Consider the following 16,422-nt stretch of genomic DNA (forward strand, 5'->3'; position numbering starts at 1 on the left):
CCATTTTAGTCTCTGCTTCTGCGTCAACCTTTTAAGACTCCATGCGTGAGTGAAATCATGCAGTACTTGTCTTTCTGTGCCTGGTTTATTTCTCTTAACATACTGCCAGTATGTGGGAATGTGCCATAAGACATACTTTTGTCCTCATAAAAGATGATTATCTATCAATTAACATAATATTGCTTATTTGATCAATACTTTATGATTTAACCTATGAATTTAAAGATAAAATCACTGAAAATTAAAGTTACCAATTATTTTCATGAGTTAGAAATCCACTAAAATTTTGTAAAACAATGCTACAGAATGTTGGCTAATTCCATCAAAGTAAATACCAAATACCATCCTAAAATTTAAACACATTTCATATAGCATAAAACTTCAGAAAATTTTACAAGAAAACAAATCACTACAACCAAAATGCTCACCCTTTTTTGCCTGATATGAGACTAAAACAGAAAGGTGAGTGAATTAATTGATCATCCCACCTACCATTTTCTCACACTCCATGTGCTAATTCTTTCAGGCTTTCCAGGGTACTATCAGCTCCACCAGCAGTATCTCAGTCTCCAGATTCCTGACTCTTGACTTGAGTCTAGTACCAGGGGTCTAGAGCTGCTTTCTTAATGAAACTGCTTCTTAGTATCTTCCAGCTGGGCATGAAAGAAACATACTTTGCCTACATAACACCCAAAAGTCTTTCTTTGATCCCGTTTCTTAATTAACACTAACACTGTTGACTTTCTAATATAGGTAAAGTTTACACATCACATGTAACAAGCTGATCTGAAAATAATCATTTTAACATAAAACACTAACAAGCATTGGTGGGTCATCCAGTGAAAATCTGTCAAGAAAATACTGGACACTGTCAGAAGTCTCAATGTGAACTCTAACGATGCCATTTTTCAGCTAAACAACTCTTACCATGGTGCATTTGACCTTCACTTTCCTTAGCTGCAAAACCAAGTAATTCTCTCAGGTGATAGTTTACATGTAAGTAAAAAGTAAAAAGATGTGACCATCTTTTTGTGAAACTGTAAGATGACACATAAATATGAGGCATGCCTCTTATGAGTCCTCAGGAAAATCTCTCCTTAGCAAAACCAGGTTCTTTAGGTCACATTTCTATCCCTGCTTCCTATTTGGAACAAAGTTCACACCTCAGGGAAACTAGTATTTCTCAGCTTGAAAGACATCTCATTCCAAGTGTCTCTGTATGCAACTGAAAAGTACACTTTGATTGACTAACAGCTGTATAACTTTGAAGAAAATGGAGCTAAAATGGGACTTAGGTAAAATTAAGGTGAACCTGAGGAATATTTAAGCAAGAAGTACTGCTAGGTTTTAGCTTGAGGATACAGAAATATGATATAAAAATAAGTATATTTCTCAAGAAATCCCTGCAGAAGTGGCATTTACTCAGATCAGAAGACACACTCCAAAATCTATGGGTTACTTAAGGACCAGCTATAATCTGCCAGGAGAGGAAGAAAACAAAACCTTAACATCTTTCTTTCCAGATCATCTCTTCTCTTATATAGCAACATCTTTCGGGAACTTTTATGGCCTTCTGAGAACAGAAAGTCATAAATAAAGTACATTCCCTATTATCAGGTAATTAATATACCTTAATATATATTCTTCTCATATAAAATGACATACAGGGGTGGTGGCCAACTTCTCAGGCTAGAAATGTAACTTGTTTATATTTATAGAACACAAATATAAAACATAACACATGCATATATTTAGGTATTGAATACAGGATTACAACAGAAAGCATTGGTTGTCAGTAATAGCCAAAGTCCTAACACCTGAAAGAAGGGACTCATGACAATTATAAAAGACATTAGAAACAAGGCTAGCTTCTCCCTAAATGTTATGAAATCTCTGTCCAACCCATTTCAAACATGGCTCCTTTAGTGCCACTTAACAGTCTTCTGATTATAACAATTTTCATACAAATATGAGAGTGCTATCTTCATTAATATTTTGAATGTTTACATTTATATGTAATTAAATAACTTTGAAACTTAAAATGCCAACTTTCTACTAGTAGCTTTTACAGATTGCAATAGTCTAAGTGCAAACTTCACATGATGATAAAAAGATAGGTGTATGGATAGAGAGAGAGAGAAATGATAGTGAAGCAGCCAGAATTTAAGAGCTTACATGTCTGTGCATGTGTCTATATCTATACATATTCCTATTGGAGTGGAGGGTAACTTTTTAAATTACACTACTTTAGACAACCTTCTAGTCTGTTATATGTGAGGTCAGCTATGAGATGAAACAACCAGTTTTTCTCTGAACCAAAGAAAACATCAAACAACAGACAAGACTTTTACAAAATGATCCTTCTTACACTACAAAGTTGTGTCTTTTTAAAAATCTTAGGTAAAAATGATTTCCAAAATTGGTTTGGGGCCTTAAAATGGTTTATAATGTTTATGTTCCTTAAAGTCCCTTTCTGATGTCTCTGTCTCTATGACAGGTTCCCAGAAAAAATATTCTGTCCACTTCCTGAAAAAATTCTACCTCTTACAAGAAACTCTCCTCTCAAAATTGATTGAGAAATAGCAATAATATTGAGATCTGTCTATACAGAATTGGCATTTAAGTTAATCATAATGTTTATGTTTTATGTAACCCTTGTAATCAAGAAAATAATTGTAATCTGTTTTACAATGAAGAAAGGAAAGCATATGTACAATTCAAACTGACAAAGCCAACTATAACACATAACAAATAAACTACTTGCAAGAGTCTGACACACATGAAATGAGGAATCACAGGTCCTTGCTCCACTCCTTGCTACAGCTACTTAACAAAACAAGCACTCTGGATTTCAGTTTCCTGCCCGTGGCACTAATATTTGCCCTGCCTGCCACAGAGGACCATAATGAGAATCAAATGAGATCACATATTTTAAAACCCCATAGTACTTTAATCGCTTTATTATTACTCTTTAGGCAAAGACTATTCCAAATTATTTGGTTTTTCAGGGAAACAAGCTTTCAGGCTTTACTATCAAATCCTAGAACTAGGTATTTTTAGTAGCTTAAATGTTTTCACTATCTGACAGAAATACCTAACTGAAGACATGGGGCATAAAAGGTCTTGCTAAAGTTAGAATTGGTTAAGTAAATGCTAAGATTATATATAAAGTTTGAAGACATTGTTGAGGATAGTGAGGACTGTGGGGAGCTATGGACACAAGGAAACCAAACCCAATAGAGCAGAAGCAGCACTAAGCAGAGCTGAGCGAGCTGGCTGAGGGTCCTCACCACCAACTTCCTCTCTGTCACTTAAGTTTTACTTAGAACTCTATGGCCTTGAATTCCCTAAGCAATTGACTCAAAATTCACTTTCTTCCCCTTAAAAGAAAATCTCTTTGAATAAGAATTAAGTGTTCTGGCAACCCACTCCCCACTCCCTGGCATTATGTATTCTGAGCAACCATTAATAGAAAAGTTAGGGCAATTATTATAAGCTTAAATTCATCTTTCTAAAATAGTATTTTTGCCTTGTCATTCTGCTTCGTAAAACTTCCTGTCTTTTCACTGACCTTAAGATGAAGTCCAGGAGGCTTAAGTGTCCTTAGAAGGATCATCACAAACAGCTTCAACTACCCAGTCCACATCCTCTCTTAATACCCCAACGGCACCAGTGGCGGTTTGAATTTATTTCCACTCCCTCCCCAGCCTCATGTACAATCCCTTCTCTCTATCTATTGAAATTCTAAGCATCTTATGGTTAACTATAAATATCTTCCATCTTCGAAGACCTCTAGCTATACAAACCAACCTCATTTACCAACAATTGAGTAACTGTTTACTGTATTAGTTCCTTTTCATACTGCTATAAACAACTGCCCAAGGCTAGGTAACTTAAAAACGAAAGAAATTTAATTGACTCAGTTCAGCATGGCTGGGAAAGCCTGAAAAAACTTACATGTCGGAAGGCCAAGGGGAAGCGAGGCACCTTCTTCTGAAGGTAGCAAGAAGAAATGCAGACCAAAGCAGGAGGAGCCCCTTATAAACCATCAGATCTGTGCGACCTCATTCCCTATTATAAGAAAAGCGTGGGGGAAACTGCCCCCATGATTCAATTACCTCCATCTGGTCTCTCCCTTGACACGTGGGAATTATGGGGTTTACAGTTCAAGTTGAGATTTGGATGGGTACGCAACTGCATCCCTAATTTTTTTGCTACTATCTGCTATTTTCTCTTTTGCTACTATCTGATTGTCTCATGAATGTGTGCGTAGGTTTTACATATAAATTACAAGCACCTGATAAAGGGATTAACTTGAAAGTACAATCTTCAAAGCCATTGTAAGAAAAAGCAACAAAGGACAGAGGTGAACATAAGTGTTAGTACTATCATCCTCATAGATCCTCAAAATTTCCAAAGTATTGTTTTATTAGGGTGTTGACAGTTTAGTTCTATTTTCTATGGGAGACATGAGGTTGAGTTTTCATCTTCCAATGCTATGTTTGTGTCCAGTTAGCCTATGCTTTCCTGACAATGTAGTAAGTATAAGAAGTATCAGAACAGAAAGACCAAATGTTCCCTCCCATTAAAACTGTCACCAAAGCATATACACACACATCCACATCATTTAAAAAAAAAAAAAGATTTGAGACTATTATAGTTTAATTTATACCAAGTGTAGGTGTGGGTAATATTTCTGAACATCTTTAGCTATTTGTCATTCATTTCTTCCACTTGAACAATCTTCATCTATTGAAAGTCAGAGAGAAACGAGGTAAAGAAATACAAAGTTACACCAAATTTAACTCTTCCTTGCAACCACTTCACAGTCTTAGAGCTCTTCAGATTTAGAGGGTTATGAATTAGCTGCTTCCAAATTCAGGTGCTTGAATAATACATGCAAAGCTTGATCATGTTTTTCAACTGGGCTTCTTAAGTCTTTTGAAGAAAATGCCATCCTGACCAATGTGGTGAAACCTCATCTCTACTAAAAATACAAAAATTAGCTGGGCATGGTGGCACATGTCTGTAATCCCAGCTACTCTGGAGGCTAAGGAAGGAGAATCACTTGAACCTGGGAGGGAGAGGTTACAGTGAGCTGAGATCTCGCCACTGCACTCCAGCCTGGGTTACGGAGTGAGACTCCATCTAAAAAAAAAAAAAAAAAGAAAGAAAGAAAATTATTATTGAATGAAATAGAATTTAAACTCAAGTTGTAAATACTCTATGTGTAGCCTATCTCTTAACTAAGGCATTTTATATCATGGAGATTTTACATTTTTCCGCAATTTAGTATATCTTAATTCCTACCTGTTGGAACAGATTAGAGACCAACTAGAAGAACTCTGGTGAGAAGTGCTAAAGAGGCTAAACTTTAAAGTGTTGAGAAATAATGACAAGAACTTACAGAAATACCCCATGTGGACGCCAAGTTGACGTATTAGAAAAGAACATTGAGATAAAAGTAGAAACCCCAAGGGAAACGAATTCACAAATTAGAGAACTCAGCTAAAATATACAGATGAAATGCCAAAGAAATCTATGCAAAAGCTAACCTGGGAGCAGTATTGTATGCAAAAGTTGTCTATTTGTAACAAGTTGAGGTTTCTAAAAATTGTAAAGTAGGCTCGACTTTATTTAAACTGATAATAACCACCCCACTAAAAAGGTTCTCTGAGGGCTTTCAGCTGAGACAAATAGGTGGGTATACAAGTTTCCTCACCTGTCTCCCCCCTCATCTGACCCTAGCTTACCTCTTAGCCTCAGGTTCTTCTACTCATGCCTATTTAGCTTTTCTATCAACTCCAGCTGATAGCTGTTCTTTCCAGTTGGTTTTCACCAAGTCTGCTTTAGTGACCTGCTGTATTAGTCTGTTCTCACATTGCTATAAAAAAAATCTGAGACTGAGTAATTTATTTTTTTAAAAAATGAGGTTTAATTGGCTTACAGTTCCACAGGTGGTACAGGAAGCATGGCTGGAGAGGCCTCAGGAAGCTTTTACTCATGGCAGAAGGCAAAGCTGAAACAGGCATATTTATTTATATAGCCCAAACAGGAGGAAAAGAGAGAAAGGAGAGGTGCTACACACTTTCAAACGACTAGATCTTGTGAGAATTCACTCTCTATCGGGAGAAAAGCACCAAAAAGATGATTTTAAGCCATTCATGGAGGATCTACCAACGTGATTCAATTACCTCCCACTAGGCCGCCCTTCAACATTTATGATTACATTTCGACATGCGATTTGGTGGGGTCACAGACGCAAACTGTATCACCTGCCTACTCTTTATCTCTGTGTTTAGACTCTTTCATTTCAGTATGAACATCTCAAAGGAAGCACACCCTGCTACCTGCCTCATGTTACGGCAATCAACTAGCTTTATCCTCATGAAAATTGCTATTATAAAAGAATGACGTCACTAGGATGCCTTATCAAATCAAGTAACCCTTGTATTGTCTAACATTATACCACACATTTTGAAAACTTTTTAATTATTGCCAATGGCAAAATGTCCCAAAAATTGATACAATATCATTTCCTTAACAAATATTTTTGATTCAATCCAGCCCTCAAAACCTCTCTTTTACTCAACTGTTCCCTCCAAGATATATCCGTCCTCACCTTGTCTGACTTGGCCTTATGTCTGGGACCCACTAGCTTAATGTAGCAATCCAATTTTATCTTATAATACATTTTGTAAATGGCAATTGGCCTTCTGTTTTCATTTTCTTACCATGATTATGGTTATTTTGGTATTGCATAAGTTGAGTATACCTTCACCATTTCCCTCCCCTATCTCCCGGGGAGATAAATGAAATGTTCCTTTGCACAGGAGTGAACCTCATAATAAGGTTTCAAGAAATAACAGAATATGTCATTATCTAATATTATATAAAATATAATCTAAAGAAATTTTACTTTTGTATTGCCCAATTGAAAACTAAATTTGCCTCTATTCTATGAACACTTTAGATAATGTACATAAAACAGATTCATAACTCCTTGTCTTTCCTCTCTTTCCTCAACCAGGAAATTCCTCCACCTCACATCCATATTAAATCTTGTATATTCTTCAAACTTCAGCAAAAGTATTCTGTCCCAAAGGAAGCCTTCTTAATATCACAAAACTTTCCTGGTCTCCCATTGACAGTCTATTCTTTCATGTTCCCTCATGATTAAGCCCACCCTCACCATCGAGACTTCACCATCAAAAAAACCTGTTCTGTCACTCATCCCCTTAGAACTCTGCCATGTGGCTGATGACAATTCAATTAAATCAGATGTTTTATCTAAAAGTCAGTCAATCACTAACAGGCATTATAGCAGCGATGTTAGAGTGAGCCCAACAGCAGCCTTCATTGCTTTAAACAAATGGATTCATGACAGGAGTTTTTAGACACAATGACAGATGCACAAGGGAATATTTTAGGGTAAAAGATGACTTTATAACTCCTTAAATGGGGCATCCATAGATGGTATCATTACTAACAGTATCTTTCTAGAAACTTGTAGCCAAAAAAAAATAGATGCTAAAATTCAAATCTAAACAGGAATTAAACAAAGGGTTCAGGAAAACTATTCAAGCTTTTACAGATCTTCCAATGGACTTTTTCACTTCTAACTTCTGTTTATTTGTCCTTAGAAAGAATATAGGTCTTATAATACTTTACCTTATTGGATCAACCTAGGCTTAATCTTATAAATGAGGTGCTTTTTAAAATGCTATATAACCCTCATAAGGATTAAGATAGCTCTTTGATCATTTCCGTTATACTTGGACATAGTCTGGATACATCTCCTTCCACATGGTGCCTCCTGAAATAAGATGGATTCCTGTCTATTTCAGTTAGCTTCATATAGATAAAAAGCATGTGTTGTGTGTGTCTAAATTCTCCAGGTATAGGCATTCCTTCTACAAAACACATCACTGGCAAAAGGCAAACCAAGTGACATTTTGAAAAAAATAGGAAATGATCACCTACCCATTTTTGTAGACATTTGACAGATTAAAAGAAAACACTTTGTACTAAGTTTAATCTTGTAAGCTGCCTCAAATCCTTTCTAAGGATTAAACCCTAAATAATAGTGAAATTTGATTTTCTCTACTAAATATTTGGCATTTTTGTGATGATCTTAATTAAAAAGGCATACATAATGAATATTAAAGGAAGCATAAGTGAATTGACATGGTCTACAGTAAATGTGAAATTGTTTAAGCCTTCCTAAAGCTGTTCTTAATTAATGACAGAGTTTTACATGAGTGATATCTATGAACTTAAAATAATTAACACCAGAGTCTTTATCCTAAACTCTTCTTTTTTAAAATTATGGTAAGAACACTCATCATGAGATCTACCCGCGAAAATAATCTGGTACTCTTAAATATAGGCACAGTGTTGTCCAGCAGATCTCCAGAACTTATGCATCTTGCATAATAACTAAAATTATATACTCTTTAAAAAGCAACTCCCCATTTTCCCCTCCCATCTCCTGGCAACCACCATAATACTTTCTACTCCTATGAATTTGGTATTATACATCATATAAGTGGAATCATGAAGTATTTGTCCTTCTGGGACTGGCTTATTTCGCTTAGCATAATGTCCTCCAGGTTCATCTTTGTTGTTGCACATGGCAGGATTCCTTCTTTTCGAAGATAAATAATATTCCATTGAATGTATATATCCTTATCCCTTTTTCTTTACCCATTCATCTGTCAATGAACATTTAGGTTGTTTTCACATCTTAGCAATTGTGAATAATGTTGCAATGAACATGAAAGTACCAATATCTCTTCAAGACCCTTATTTCAGTTCTTTTGAATAAACACCCAGATGTGAGATTGCCAAATGGTAGTCTATTTTCAACTTTTTGAGAAATCTACTTTTTTTTCATAGTAAACTGCACATTTTACATTCCCACAAACATTCCACAAAGGTTCCAGTTTCCACACATCCTTATCAACACTTGCTGTCTTTTGATATTTTGATAATAGCTTTCTTAGCAAATGTGAGGTGGTATCTCATTGTGGTTTTTATTTACATTTCCCAGATGATTAGTGATGTTGAATATCTTATCATATGCTTATTGGCCATTTGTATGTCTTCTTTGGAGAAATAGCTAGTCAAGTTCTTTTGCCTATGTTTTAATCAGGTTGCCAGTGTTTAGGGTTCTTGTTGCTTTCTCTAGGTCTTTGTTTTTGTTTTGTTGTCTTTTTCATTGCCCACCCCACCAACCCCGCCACCGTTGAGTGGTATGAGTTCCTATATATTTTGGAAATTAACACCTTATTAGAGGTATGGTTTATAAATATTTTCTCCCATTCTGTAGATTGTTTTTTCACTCAGTTGACTGTTTCCTTTGTTGCTTTTTAGTCTGATGTCATTCCACTTGTCTGTTTTTGATTTTGTTGCCTGCACTTTTGGTGTCATATATAAGAAACTATTGCCAAGACCAATCTCAAGGAGATTTCTCCCATGTCTTCTTCTAACAGTTTTACAGTTTCAGGCCTTACATTTTAGTCTTTTATGCATTTTGAGTTGATTTTTTGGACAGGACTCATCTAGTGTGAGACAAGGCTCCAATTTCATTATTTTGCATGTGTATGTCTAGTTTTTCCAACACTATTTGTTAAAGAGACCATCTTTTCCTCATTATATATTCTTGGCACCCTTATTGAAAACCAGTTCACCACATATGTGTGTGTTTATTCTGATCCATTGGTGTATATGTCTGTTTTCATGCCAGTACCATTTTGTTTTACTTATTGTTACTTTGCAATATATTTTAAAATAGAGACTTGAGGCCTTCAGCTTTGCTCTTTTTCCTCAAAATTGTTTTGGTTGTTCAAGGTCCCTTGTGGTTCCATCTGAATTCAAAGATTTTTTTTTCTGTAAAAATGTTATTAGGCTTTTGATAGGGATTGCATTGAGTCTATAGATTGCTTTAGGTCATACGCACATTTTAGCAGTACTAAATCTTTCTATACATAAACCAGGGAAGGCTTTTCATTTATTTCTGTCTTCTTTAATTTGTTTCATCAAATTTTTGTAAATTTCAACATTCAATCTTTCACCTTCTTAGTTTAGTTTATTCTTATGTTTTGGGGTGGTTTTTTTTTTTTTTTTGGTTTTTGTTTTTTTGATGCTATTGTAAATGGTATTCTTTTCATAATTTCCTTTCTGGATAGAATCATTTTAGTGTATAAAAATATAGCTAATTTTTGTATGTTACTCTTTATCCCGCAACTTTACTGAATTCATTTATTAGTCCTAACAGAGTTTTTAATGGAATCTCAAGGGTTGTCTACACATAAGATTATGTCCATCCACAAACAGAAAGAATATTCCTTCCCAAATTGCTTTTTTTTTTTTTTCCCCCTAATTGCTCTGGATAGGACTTCTGGTGCTATACTGACTAGAAGTGGTGAAAGTGGGCATGTTTGCCATCTTTCTGATCTTAGAGGAAAAGTTTTTAGTTTTTCACCATTGAGTGTGATGTTAACTGTGAGCTTTTCACATATGGCCTGGATTATGTTAATGTAATTTTCTACTATTCCTAGTTTATTGAGAATTTTTATCATTTCAAGAGTGTTGAATTTTGTCAAATCCTCTTTCTGCATCTATTGAGACAACTATATGATTTTTATTCTTCATTCTATTAATCTGATACATTACAATAATTTTTGTATGTCAAACAATCCTTGCATCTCTTGCATGCATTTATGTGCATCCAGGATTTTGGCCTATAGTTTTCTTTTCTTGTGGTGTTTTTGTCTGCCTCTCATATCAGGATAATGCTGGCCTTATAAAATGAGTTAGAAGTATTCCTTCCTATTCAATGTTTTTTAGGAGTTTGAGGATTGACATTAATTCCTGGCATGTTTGGTAGAATTTACTAGTGAAGCCAACTAGTCTGGACTTTCCTTTTTTGGGAAGATTTTGATTACTGACTCCATCTTTTTATTAGCAATAAGCCTGTTTAGATTTTCTATTTCTTCATTATTTAGTCTTGGTAAATTGTGTGTGTCTAGGAATTTATCTCTTTCTTCTAGGTTATCTTATTGGTATACAATTGTTCATAGTAGTCTCTTATGATCTTTTTTATTCCTGTGGCATTTGTTATACTGTCTCCTTTATTTATGACTTGATTTATCTGAGTTTTGTCTCTTGTTTTATTAGTTAGTCTAGCTAAAGTTTTGTCGATTTTGTTTATATTTTCAAAAAATAAACTCAGTTTTGTTTATTTTTTTCTATTGTTTTTCTCTACTCTATTTCATTTATTTCTCCTCTAATCTTTATTCTTTCCTTCTGCTAATTTTAAGCTTAGTTTGTTTTCTTTTTCTAGTTTCTTGAAGTAGAACACAAATTTATATATTTGAGATCTTTTTTTTTTTTGATATAGGAGCAACTTTCATTGCTACATGTTTTCCCTTAGTACTAGTTTTGCTGCATCCCACAAGTTTTGATATGTTGTGTTTTCATTTTTTGTCTCAAGGCATTATCTAATTTCCCTTTCAATTTCTTCTTTTTATTTTTTTGTTATCTGCTTCTCAGCACTTTACATAAGTGTAGTTTTACACCTAATACAGATCACTTGAAAATTAATCTCCTATTATCTAAAATTCAATTACCTAAAACATAATTCTGAAAACCATTACAATACTGAGTTCCACTGACTGAAAACTTGAGAGCTGTAGGATACTAGAGGTCCAATTTTCTATTTTCTTTCACTTAGCAAAATTTTTAAAAAGAACAGAATATAAGGTCCTCTGTTCTTGAGATATATTCTTTCTTGTTCTCAATAGATTTTATTCTGTTATCTCTGAATAAAAATGATAAAAATCTGTTTTTCCTATCTTCTTTCTCCTATAAAGCTTTTGTTGCTCTACCATCTATGGACAGTACATGAGATAGTAGAGGAAGGTAACCTTATACCTGAGGTAGTAGGAAGAAAAAGAGGTTAAGGCATGGATTATCTCCTTACAATGCACTCATATGAGGTATTTATTAAAGCTGTATAAGGTAGTTTTTAGATTGTAACACCTATTAATATATTAATGTGTTTTATTCAATTAATTATGGGTTTAAATTATGGTTGAATTAAACCCAATAAGACAAGGTTTTTATTAGGTTCATTAATTAAACCCAATAAAACAAAGTTGAATTAATTCAACCTTGTTTATATAATTTTATATATCAAAATATTGAAATCTACTTTTAGAATTTTGATAACTTAATAAAACAATTACTTTATACATCCTACTGCTCATATTTTTATATTTGGCCATTAACTAAACGGTGAATAAAGCCATTTAGAAAGTTTTCATAGCTCTTGTATTTTATAAAATAAAAGCCATAAAAAAGAATGTCCTGTCTTTTGGAGCAGTATGGATGCCACTGGAAACCATTATTCTAAGTGAACTAGTGCAGAAACAGAAAACCAAATACCACGTGTTCTCCCAAACCAGCTGGGTGCATGGCTGCATGAAGCCTTTTTATAGCCTTAATCCCATTAATTAGGGGAGAAGCCCTCCTGACCTAATCACCTCCTGAAGGTCCTGTCCCACCTCTTAATATTATCACACTGGCAACATCTGAATTTTGGAAAGGACATATTCAAACCATTGGAGATGATACATAGGAATCACAGCAAGACCTCAGGCAAATCTGAGGGAAAACCAGTGGGAAGGAACCACTGTGTACTGACAAGGCGTAGAGAACAAACCCCAGGTGACAGCATCAGCACTGCAGGAGCAACATGGTGACAGCAGATACAGCAACATAGAGGTAGATACGCACATGCCAAGCAAGAGGAGATCCCTCAGTGGAGGTCAGCAAGGCACTGAGGACAGCAAATGGACCAGATGCTCCTCCCCTAATGCTGTGGAGTTCAACAAAAACAATGTGATGTTATTAAGGGCACTCTGCAACCAGATTCAGAAGGAAACTTAGGGAGACAGAAACCCTGAAAGCTTGAGTATTTGTTTACTCAAAAAACTCTGAGGTAATTTGGATAGGTCTGAGGAAAATGAAAGAACTGTTACCTTTAAAGAGAAAGATTAATCACATGGACCACACAAGGTAGGGCTCAGGGGCAAGTTGAATTCACTCATAGAGAATAAAGGACATTATATGTCTGCATGCCTGAGTCATGACGACAAGTTTTAAACCCACTGCATTAAAAATGGAGAGACTAGAACCAGAAGAATTCTATATTTCACACCTTCCTCTGTCAAATGAAACCCCACAGAGGCTGGGCAGTAAAAAGCTCAAGTGGCCAACAAAAATTTTTCCTCCAGAAATGACAAAATGATGCTACACAATTCCCTAATTTTAGAGAAGGAAAGTTGGGATCCAGAAAAAAATTAATTATGAGCTTACTTAAATGCTATGGTTCTACGTACTCAATTTATCAGTCACAGAAATACAAATATAAATTTGTTTTTCCAGCTAACACCAATATATGAGGAAAATGGGAAGCAGACATTAAGTCCTGAGGCCATGAAAGTTCAAGAAAATAATACAGTTAAATCTTCAATTGGAGCATAATTAAAATTAGTTTTGAACCTGAGTTTTATATTTATTTTATTAAACAACAAGCTCTCTCCCAGATAACTGAGTTCTAATCATTCAAGAGGAATTTGTTGAGAACCTAATTCCGATCAATTCACTTTATTCCAATTAAGTATTTACTGAGAATTAGCTGGGTTGCAGCCATTGTGCTAAATGCTGGGAGTAGAGGAGTGAGCTGGACCAACAGAGTCAATACTCTGATGCACCTGGAGTGGGACAGTGAGCCAGATCAATACACTCACTATGCCCCATGGGTAACTAATAAGACTGAAAATATAAAAGAGATAAATTGCCACAGTAAAAAGGTATAGTATATCTATAACTGTACTTGGTTTGATCAATTGGGGAATTTAAAATTTCTGAAATTTCTTGACTGGTTACTTCTATCTTTTAAGGATTTAGCAGATTAATAAATGAGAAAAAATTAGTCTACATGGGTCACTGATGAAAGTAAATTTGGATTTTAAATTGTTGATAAACCTTCAGAATGTAATAGTCATAGCAAGACCTATTTTATCTCACCAATTGTCTTCAGCTTACAGATACACACTGTACATGAGAGGTTCTCAAATGCATGGTCTTAAGAACCTTTTAAATGCTTAAAAATTGAATAACCCAAAGAGCTTTATGTTTTTGTGGATTTTATTTATTGATTTTTACTGTATTAGAAAGCAAAACTGTCTATGGCCATACTACCCTAAACATGCCCAATCTCATCTAGAAAGTAAAACTGAGAAGTTTAAAAATACTTACTTATTTTAATATGTGTTATTTAATATAGTTACTATTAATATTATATAAAACAAATTATTGTCAAATGTTTATTAATTTTAAAATAACAATAAATATAGAAATCTCTATATTGTCTAAAACAAAGAAGTGAGAAAAATAGCATTTGATTTGTTTTGCAGAACTTTATTATGTGACTTAGAAATCAGCTGAAGTTTCATATCTGCTTCAGCATTCAACCTGTTATAATATTGTATTTCCATTGAAGTCAATGGAGAAAATCCAACCTTACCAAGCTATGTAAGTGGAAAAGGAAAAATGTCATGAACCTCCTGAGAAGAGCTTGTTGACTCCCAGGAGTCCTCAAACCACACTTTGAAAACCACTGCTTTTCACATTCGCTAAGCTTTGGATTTAGGTGTCTATACCTGTCTCTTCAAAAGAATCTTAGCTTTCCTTGACTAGGAAAGAGCAGTCTTGAATCGTCAATAAAGGGAGAGGACAGCCTCAACCATACTGGGGCTCTTATCTCTAACTTGAAGAAAAAATCTAAAATGGTGGTTAGTAGAGTGTATTAGTCTGTTTTCATGCTGCTAATAAAGACATACTTGAGATTGGGTAATTTATAAAAGAGGGAGGGTAAATGGACTCACTGTTCCACATGGCTGGGGAGGCCTCAGAATCATGGTGGAAGAGAAAGGAAGAGTAAATGGACTTATTACACGGTGGTGAGCAAGAGAGAATTAGAGACAAGTGAAAGGGGAAATCCCTTATAAAGCCATCAGATCTTGTGAAATTTATTAACTACCATGAGAACAGTATGAGGGAAAACACCCCCATGATTCGATTATATCCCACATGGTCCCTCCCACAACACATGGAAATTGTGAGAGCTACAATTCAAGATGAGATTTGGGTGGGGACACAGCAAAACCATATCATAAAGGACATCATAGAGGATAGTTAGACTATTCTAAAGCAAGAAAAAAAGCACTGAAGTATGAGCAATAAAATCATAAAGAGAAATCAGGATAGAAGAAATGAAAAAAACATAAAATTAAATACGGATAGAGTCAGTTGAGCAAATATGATAGTCAAAGGATAAAAGGAGATGAGAGAGATAATAAGAAGTGAACATCTGTCACATGCCCCAAATTTTCTAAATACCGCTTCTACCTTTGGAAATGTGTGTAAATTCTTCCTCCCGAACATAAAAACCCAAACACTGTTTATCCATCTTTCATTATTGCTTAAGTGATGACAGATTACTTAAATCCCACCATTAGATGTACTTGTGCAAGACTTTAATTCAGAACTGAAGTACCTGAAGAGATGGTAACAGCATCTAGCTAGGTGGATAACAGCAGTGTTGTGCTGTCCTGGAGTCCCCAGATATGGCAGCAGCTCCTGATTCAGCAGTTTAGTGGTCATGAAAGGCATCACATGCTTCTGGAGCTGGCAGCTGGTGTGGTACCTTCATAACTGGAAACTTCCTGGTCTTTGCAGAGGTAGCAGTTGGTGCTGTCAGTCTCAGAAATTCAACCTATATCAGTTAGATTCCCTATAGGAAACAGTTGATAATGCTCAGAAAGTTTTAGTAGTGGAGAATTTATTAGAAAACCATTGCAAAAATATGGAAAAATGTAAGGGAAATGAAAATGGTTGGTTAAGCAGCCAGCCAGGACTACCCACCCTTAGGTCTGAAAAGACAAGAAAGGTAATAGTGTTCCTAGATCCCAGGGAAAGCTAAGGTCAGGGAGAAGAGGCCACCTGACAGAAAATATAGGCTTAAAGGAATCCAGCTATTGCCAGAACCACAGGAGAGAAATAAACACTTAATCTCTCTTTCTGAATTCTATTCCTTTCACTTATGCTTCCTAGTGGATGAACCCAACTGGAAGCCAAGGTTCTAAGAGCCCGGCTCATGCAGTCTATGAAAGTCTATGTCCTCGGCAAAGACTGGTCAAATCAGGGCAAAGAAGGATTGGGCAGTAGCGAGCAGGTAGATAGCAGTGGAAAATAACCATCACACAGCCTATCATCTGTTTATCCATCCTGAGCTCTCTGTGTCCCATAATAAACCTATTTAAATTGGCTAGAGTAAATTCTATTCTCTGC

Source organism: Aotus nancymaae, unplaced genomic scaffold (genome assembly GCF_030222135.1).
Source record: "Aotus nancymaae isolate 86718 unplaced genomic scaffold, 86718_ANA_hifiasm-v0.15.2.pri h1tg000040l, whole genome shotgun sequence".
NCBI classification, from domain to species: domain Eukaryota; kingdom Metazoa; phylum Chordata; class Mammalia; order Primates; family Aotidae; genus Aotus; species Aotus nancymaae.